General features: G+C 34.9%; 1 long non-coding RNA gene across 1 annotated transcript; it reads left to right on the forward strand.

Moving 5' to 3' along the window:
- Positions 1 to 1897: 1897 nt before the first annotated feature.
- LOC110448673 lies at positions 1898 to 6872 on the forward strand. Its single transcript, XR_002462752.1, has 3 exons — positions 1898 to 2005; positions 5663 to 5810; positions 6666 to 6872. It is a non-coding gene; the product is annotated as an uncharacterized LOC110448673 (long non-coding RNA).
- Positions 6873 to 8636: the final 1764 nt, after the last annotated feature.

An 8636-nucleotide genomic window follows, 5' to 3' on the forward strand; every position in this document is an offset into this window, starting at 1 on the left:
TGACAGTTACAGGTTTAGCAAGCCAACGATAGATTGGAAGCAAATTAGGTCCCAAGTATTGCAATTGGGGAAGCTGATTAAATTTGATCTTTTCAGAGTCCCATATACAGTAGACATTCACAAATATACATGAATACTACTTTTGATGTCCCCAGTATTGAAATGGGGGCTGCAGATTATATTTAATTTCTTCAATAAAACTATATGCAGTGAACAAAATAGAAGCCCAAAAATATGCAGAGGTCGTTAAATGTGTCTCCTAATGCCATCATACTGGTAAACAGAAGGTCAAGTATTTCCCTCGAACGCATAGGAGCTTCATATATACAATGTAGGCATCCATGTGTTGATTAAGGTCAGTTTGAAGAAGTATTTTGATGATAGGAATGTTTATTCTGAAATAGGTGTTTTCGTTATTTTGTATTTTATTTGTTTCGTGAGTCGAATAACTTAATTATATTTTTAGATCGATTTATGTCTTTGTTAGATGAACATAAGACAAAGCCGAGTCAGTGGTCTCGACAAAGAATGATAATCGCCTCTTTGGTCGTAGCTTTGACAGTCATTTCCCTTGCTGCAATAGATACAGGTAAGTGTTTATCTCTCAATTTTATTACTCAAATGCTATACAATGATTTTATAAACATTTCGTAATAGTTATATGAACGGGTATGTATCAGTGGTTTTTGTTGTAATGTCTTCCAATGTGGAAATTATATGTAAATTATTTTAATAACTGTAAAGTCTCAATATGAATGCTGAATGTAGAATAATTTTGATTACTTAATCTGTTTAATTACAAGTGTTTGCTATCTAAATATTGATAAAATCATTTTATTTCTATTTCCAAAGTCATAACAATTACCGCAAGAGGTCACTCCCGTACACGTACATATAAATATATGTATGTACTGATATGATCTAAAATCTATGTAAACAATCACTTTATGATTTTTTTCAATATTCAAATAAAATATTCTATCACTTATTACACTGCAGAAATAAATATCTCGAACATTTATGTAAAAAACAAAATACGGAACGACAATGATCTGAAACTTGAAAATAATAAAGACAGCACATTTAACCTAAGCCTAGATGCCTAAATCGTTTCTAATACAGCCGGTAAATATTCCAAAACGTATTTGATATAATATCGATACAAATGTATATGCTTACAATAACTATATATAATGCCATTTGTATTTACAGCTTCAACTACTTTACCACAAACTACGACAGAATGGGAACCAGTGCCAAGTAATTCAGTTAAGTGCAATTAGATTAATTTATTTTTTTCAGTATTTTCAAAACGCAAGTAGTGTAATTGAATACGCCCACTTTTCCGGAACGCCTGGTCTTATTGTCATTGTACCATGTAAACATTTCCTTTGTTTAGTTTTCGTCTTAGTTTCAGTGGTTTCAGCGATTTTGAGTCAAGTTACAGTTTTGTTCAAAACTTTGGTGTTCTATTTTTTCAAATAACTAGTAATTCTCTATTTTCTTTAATTCATATAATAATTTCAAGATACAATGTAGTAGACTCTGCTAGTGGATTCCTTAGTCCCTGATTTTGCCGTAACCTTGATGGCCACACTTGTTTCTTTGAGAAATAGCAGGGTTGATATTATACACACTTTACTCGTTATTAATTTAAAATTCACAAGAAATCCTCTAATATTTCAAATTCATATGATTAAAGGGTTTAACGAACTTACATTCTCCTATCACAACCAATTGATTCAAAAGCATTGTTTGATTGTAATACTATCACATACAAAAATTGTATATCTATGAACGCATATGCGATTTTGTAAAAACAAGATATGTTTAAATACATTTTCTGATATAGTCTCGTTTAACTTTATCTCCTGTTTATTTTTATTTTTTTTGTATCTTCCAGACTCAATTTTAGGTCGAAACGAAACGGTAGTCACAGCCGTAATGATTAACTGCTTGAACTATAGAACCTTTCTGCTAATGGAAACGGGTGTGAGAAATGCTCGTAGGTAGACGACATCATTATTGAATTGTTTGTTTTACAGTAAAATATGAAAAATTATTAAAAAAATATTTTTAAAAAATCCAATTATTCTAAAGGGCCGGTTTCCAAAACGGCCCCTTCTCTGATTCAAATTTCCTGTTGGTGGTGCATTGCCCATGCCGTTGTGGTCACAAATCTATAAAGTATAAAGATTTAGGTCACTTGGTTTGTTTTTTATGGCTCCTCAAAGTTGTACCTTTCAGAAGCTGTCTAAGTGTTGATAAAATGTGCATGTTATGTAAAATATTAATGAAAATCTAATCAAATGATGGTCACCGTAAAGAATACATTCATGGCATGATTGTGACAAAAAATCATGTTTCCATCGCGCCATTTGGCTGTTTTATGGAAGAAACAATCTCAAAAATGCCATTTTCGATGATAACATTTTAGACACAAAAACTGTGTTTTTTAGAGAATACACCCTTTTATGGGCGTTGGATGCAAACCAATTTTTATCCTATTAAACAGTACGTAATATGCTATTGATGAGAGGAAAAATCATCAAAATGTAAGTGGTGGAACATTTTCAAATGTTGGGTTGAATTAGCCTATGGTTGAATTGCCGATTTTCGACTTTCTTTAGATAATTAACAAAAAAACGAGAGTATTTGCTCGGTATGTTGAGAATATGTACACAGATATGAAAAAAAGTGAGAGAAACACTTTTTCATAAAAAAAATCCAAGATGGCTACTTCACAAGTCCCCGTGGTTGAAGACATTGGCTGACAAATAGACAGAACAACAAACAAAACGTGTTCCTTATGATTTTGGTTGGTTTTCGCATTTACGGGAGTGTTCATAGCTACGGGCGATTGTATAATACCTATATTTATAAGTTTGGTTAGTCACATGGTAACGGGGATCTTTCATATCGAGCCCCAAACATACTTTCGACATATGCACTCCGTTGCCGCATGGAAAACTATTTCAAGTTTTGTCGGAATTTCTTTACCTGTGGTTGTAATGGTCGAGGGTTTTCCAGCGTCCTGTAATACCCAAGGTAGTACAAGATACTGGAGATGTGCGCACACATTCCCATCGTTCTCTCTCCAACTGGGCACTGGCAGTAGTAGTCCTTTATTGGGGCCTCAACATCGGGTGAAACGGTGAACCGTATCCAAACGTTATATTTCGTTTGGCTTTTGTGTCGAGAATGTATTTGACATCGGAGAAGGTCTGGGGAGTGCTGGTAAAGCCACACCTCATAGTCTCCGTCATCACTTAAATGTTCGGCGATGTAACCAGGAGCCAGAGATATCTGATACGTTCCACACGTAATGGTTCTCAAGTAATCAAGATCGAGACGGGGAAACAGTACGGAAGATGCATCCATCTTGACAAACTCGGACCTTGCCCGTCTAGATAGATCCGGATCTGTCTTGACTCTCTGAGCTAAACCATTCGGTGTTGTCAAACGGTCCTTCATACGTTCAGCCATTAGCCTATCTTTGGCATCTCTCTCTGGAGATCTCTGGTAGATCGGTCCTCTAATACCATTCAGACAGGCTGTGACGGTTCGAAGCAAAGCCTCGATGACATTGATAAAGCTGTTAGACACCAATTGCGTTCGGAAGAACGTCCAGTGTTTCAGACGACCATGATAGGATTCCACAATCCACCTCGATTTGGTGATAGTTCTGTCAAGATTTGCTTGGACGTCAGAATGTTGACTTTGACCGGGTTTCAGGTATGACGGCATGCTAGCATTGAGGCCAGAGGCTTCGAGAACTGGTAGGACATCTCTAAAACCTCGGTCAACGACAACGTTGTCGTCTGGTTGTAGCCAAGTAACTAGCTTGTCCATGACTTTTTTTGTAATTGTAGCATCATTTTCGCTGCCAGTGAATGGTCCTACTGTGTCCAGAATGTAGCCATCTGGTAAGGCGATGCTCATGAATTTGAGATAGTTTCTCTTCTTCTGGCCACAGTAGGACATTCTCTGGAGCTTGTGGTCGGAGCTTTTCTGGATATAAATATAGGTGCCATCTAATATGGCAGTGGCTTTATCTCCAAAAAATGCTTCTGAAAAGACAGTATTGTGCCCGAGCAACTGTTCTCTTGTCAAGTGATCCGGACCTAGAAATTGTGGGACTATCGATGTGTCTAATGCCTGTACTATGGAGTGGAAAGTTTTGGACACACTTGACTTGGAAATTCCAAAAAGAGAAGAACACTGACTCCAGGAAATGTCGGTTTTCAGTTTTACCCAGAACAGTAATAGAGCATCGTGTGTAGTCTTGGTATATATACCAGATGAAAGATATGGGGAACAGTGCGAGTGGATTTCGAGGAACTGATCTTTGGACCAACCTGTCCAGGCCATGCATGCCGAGTCATCAAGAGAAGAAAAGCTTATTGTAAACGCAGACTGGTTCTGTGAAAGGACGTGCGACACCTCTAGGAGGTCATTAATGATTTCGGACGATTTTGATGGTAACTGAGATTCCAAGGAACCTCTACCATCAAGGACAACCTCTGTAGACGGATCTAAGTCGTTACCAATAAGGTGAATGGAGCAGACGCGGGATGAGGTGGGACACCACAGTTTGTGTGAATAGATCAGGTGATGTCTTGCACGTTTTGGTAANTTTTTTATGTTTTATGAATAAACACGATGTTTTGGAAATATTTATCAAAAGAAATTTATACTATGTTGCGAATTACAATTTCGAGATAACCTTCTTTTATTTACGAACTTATGTCTTTGATGCTGAAATTGACAACTTTATAAAAATACATTTTCACTGAAATTATGAAATCTGGGTGTCGGAAAGGTGTAAAATTATTCTTCGGAAAAGAAAAAAACAGTAGTTGAGCTAGATAAGAAATTATACGGGGGCAGGCTCCTATGGAGAATTAACATTACTGGAAACAGGCCCTTTCTACCAAGCCAATCAGATAAAACTCCACCAGATACTTTTTCCCTAATGCCATGTTCCATTTTCGTTCTCGATGGTTTTCTTCATTTTTCATATTGTTTTTTTATCAGTTGAGCTTGTTACACAGGATGACAAGGACTGTTATGTTAGTACCTGTTTCTTAACCATCTCCATATATTTCGTTGCAATAGGAGTTGAATGAGATACATTTTTGAAACTAATTAGAACAAGGCAAAGTATTGTAAGGCAATCCATTGTCCCCCATAGGTAATGATTTCTATATTTAACAAACTTATGTCAGGATGTACTTACTGTTAGGAAAGTATCCTGATACATACTTCTTGTACTCAAACATCCCAATATGTCTTTGTACACCAAATCTGGTTACTCCAGATGAAATAGTATAGAAGATATGCCCCGGACAAACTTTTTCAAAAGTATTGGTCAAAGGTCAAGTCATAGGTCACAGTGACCTTATTCTTAGTCTGCACTCCGCCATCCGAACATGTCCTCGTACACCAAATCTGGTTACTCCAGGTGGAAAAGTATAGAATATATGTCCCGGACAAACTTCTCGGACGGACGGAGTGCAAACCTATAGTTTCCCCACCACACCCCCGGGAACCGGAGGGGGACTAATTACCATGAAAACAGGATAGGCATATGTCTATTGTGTGCCATCATAATGTCACATTATATTGATGATGCTTTAAGTTATGCATTTTTATGTTTCAGTTACCTAGATGTTGCGGGACAGTGTGTGCTGGATAAGATAGAGAATACTACAAAGTTAACTGTACCACAGAGGACCAACTTCAGCTGTATTAGAGGCAAACAGTCAACAGGTCAAGGACTTTTTCAATTCACAACATCACAGCTCAGTGTAAGTTATACAAAATAGTTACCAATCTAATTCATTTTATCTTCATGGCCGATCGACAAAGTTGAGAAAAATCATCGCTAAATAATACTACTGTTCCACAATTTTTTGGGACAAAAAACTTAGATAATGAGGCAACTGAAATAAAATATACAGTAATTTAGTTATACATGTATATGTCTTGCTCTTTCGTGAACTCATATGAAATAAATAGTTTGATGCAAAATCGCGACAATGAATATTCCTGAAAATAGGAATTCACTGGATGAGACAATAACATGAAGTTTTATATCAAATTAATCCATTTTTACTTGAATCAAGACACTGACCAAATATAGAAGCTTGCAGAAATTACACACCAAAAGCTGTTTGGTGTATAGGTATTGCAGTATTTATTTAGTTTAATGGCAATACCATCCTTGTTTACTATGAAAGTCTGACAAGCAACTGAAAATTTCATCCTAAAATAGAAAATAATCGTGATTCGTGTATAATTTTATCACTACGGATGCAATTATTGATATTTATTGTCATTTTTAATACTTTGTATGAATATAATGATCGATATATGAATGACATTATCGATATGAATGTAAATATGGATATATGAATGTCATTGTTGATATGAATGCAGTTATCGATATATGAATGTAATTAATGACATAAACGTTTTTATCAATATATGAAATATCATTATCGAAATAATTGTCATGTTCGATGTCATTATCGATATAAATATCAATATTGATGTAAATGTCATTATATATTGCATTATAAACATAAATGGCATTGTCAACATCAATGACTTTATCGGTATGAATATATCTTAAGAAACATCATTTATACTTTATTGAACAGGTCCAGACTTACTCAGCTGATAAATTACCGTGTAAATCAGGATGGAATTCAACAGCAACTAGTGTCCAAAAGTGGAGATACAAATTAGACACACTGTATGTTTCAATTCTGGGCAAATTTTTAATACAAGCAAACAAAAGGAGATCTGAGCTGATTGCTGGTTAGTGTTCACTCTCCACGGTGTGTGTGTGTGTGTGTGTGTGTGTGTAGGCGTGTGTGTATGTGTGTGTGTATCATCTTGTATCATGTTGTCTCTGTATTGTTTTGTATATATGTTATAACTGATAAGTCAACCGACTTAAAGTAATAAAGAACTTGAACTTGAACAATGAATAATGTCATTTGTGTCACGATGCTTAAGTAAATGATTCATATATTTTTCTATAACTACACAAGAACGATTTTGTTGCTTTAAATTTGATATTTAATGAATGACTCTTTTCACATTATTTATTAGGAGATGAATGAATGGTTCATATCACTGGCTTCACAATGCATGAATACAATAATGTTTTGAATCCAAAGATTGCTTGTACATTATTGTTTGAACGAGATACTGCAAACTTACATATTTTAGCGGTATTATAATTCTATTGCTTTTCATTCTGTAAACATTGCGCTAATTTATGATTGCGCTTTTCGAAGTTTCTGTATCAAGTTAACTAATGCATATATTGTAAGCGCGCCAATTCATGAACCCGCAAATCTGTTCAAATTTGATATGATGCTAAAATTCGTGTCCAATAAAGTAAGTACGCTTACAGTACGTTAACCAAGCGATGGGTTTGATTGGTGAGTGCTTCAAAGTTTAAATGATTTAAGTATTGGTGAACCAATACATCAACGGTTGAATGACTTAAGTATTGGTGAACCAATACATTAACGGTTGAATGATTTAAGTATTGGTGAACCAATAATCGACGGTTGAATGATTTAAGTATTGGTGAACCAATACATCGACGGTTGAATGATTTAAGTATTGGTGAACCAATACACGACGGTTGAATGATTTAAGTATTGGTGAACCAATACACCAACGGTTGAATGATTTAAGTATTGGTGAACCAATACATCAACGGTTGAATGATTTAAGTATTGGTGAACCAATACATCGACGGTTGAATGATTTAAGTATTGGTAAACCAATACATCGACGGTTGAATGATTTAAGTATTGGTAAACCAATACATCAACGGTTGAATGATTTAAGTATTGGTGAAACAATACATCAACGGTAGAAGGTTTTAGATATTTGGTGTTGAAATACATCAAACTAATAATGTTTTAAGATGTTGATATAACAGTTTTTTCAATAAATGAATGTCTGGAATATTAGAATTAAAATATTCAATGAATACAATGTCTTACGTGATGCTTTAGAGAAATTTTGCAACAGACAAATTATCATTACAAAATAGTCATGCACTGAGGCCAATGACACGATGTTCTAATGAATCGTGTTTGCAATATTGTGATACAAAAAATAAAGAAAAGGAATTAAGGTGAACGTCTCTTTAATTTGGTGAATTACAAATCTCTTAACATTTATAGAACGTATTTGCTATGTATATTTCTATTTTAAAGGATAACAATAAGTACCAATGTAGGTACGTAGAAAAGAAGGTAGGTACGGAAGGCAGGAAGGTACATGCAGGCAGTATCATTTTAAACACTTGTGTCAACACTAGTTTACAATTGACAGCAAATGTCTGTTGAGTAATTATAATAGGTTAAACAGGTGAATCTTACTTTTGTTGAAAGTATGAAGACCATGATTAAGTTTTTAAACAAATAGGTAATGAAACAATGACCTGTACAGGTATACAACAGTTAAAGAATGCCATGACCTATATAATATCTATCAACTAAGTTCATACCATGCCTGGTTAGTATACAGTTCAGGTATATAGTAGAGTATTTACAAATATCAGAGGAAACATTATTACATGTAAAATCAACTGAGTTGCAAAT

The sequence above is a fragment of the Mizuhopecten yessoensis genome, unplaced genomic scaffold (genome assembly GCF_002113885.1).
Source record: "Mizuhopecten yessoensis strain PY_sf001 unplaced genomic scaffold, ASM211388v2 scaffold4123, whole genome shotgun sequence".
NCBI classification, from domain to species: domain Eukaryota; kingdom Metazoa; phylum Mollusca; class Bivalvia; order Pectinida; family Pectinidae; genus Mizuhopecten; species Mizuhopecten yessoensis.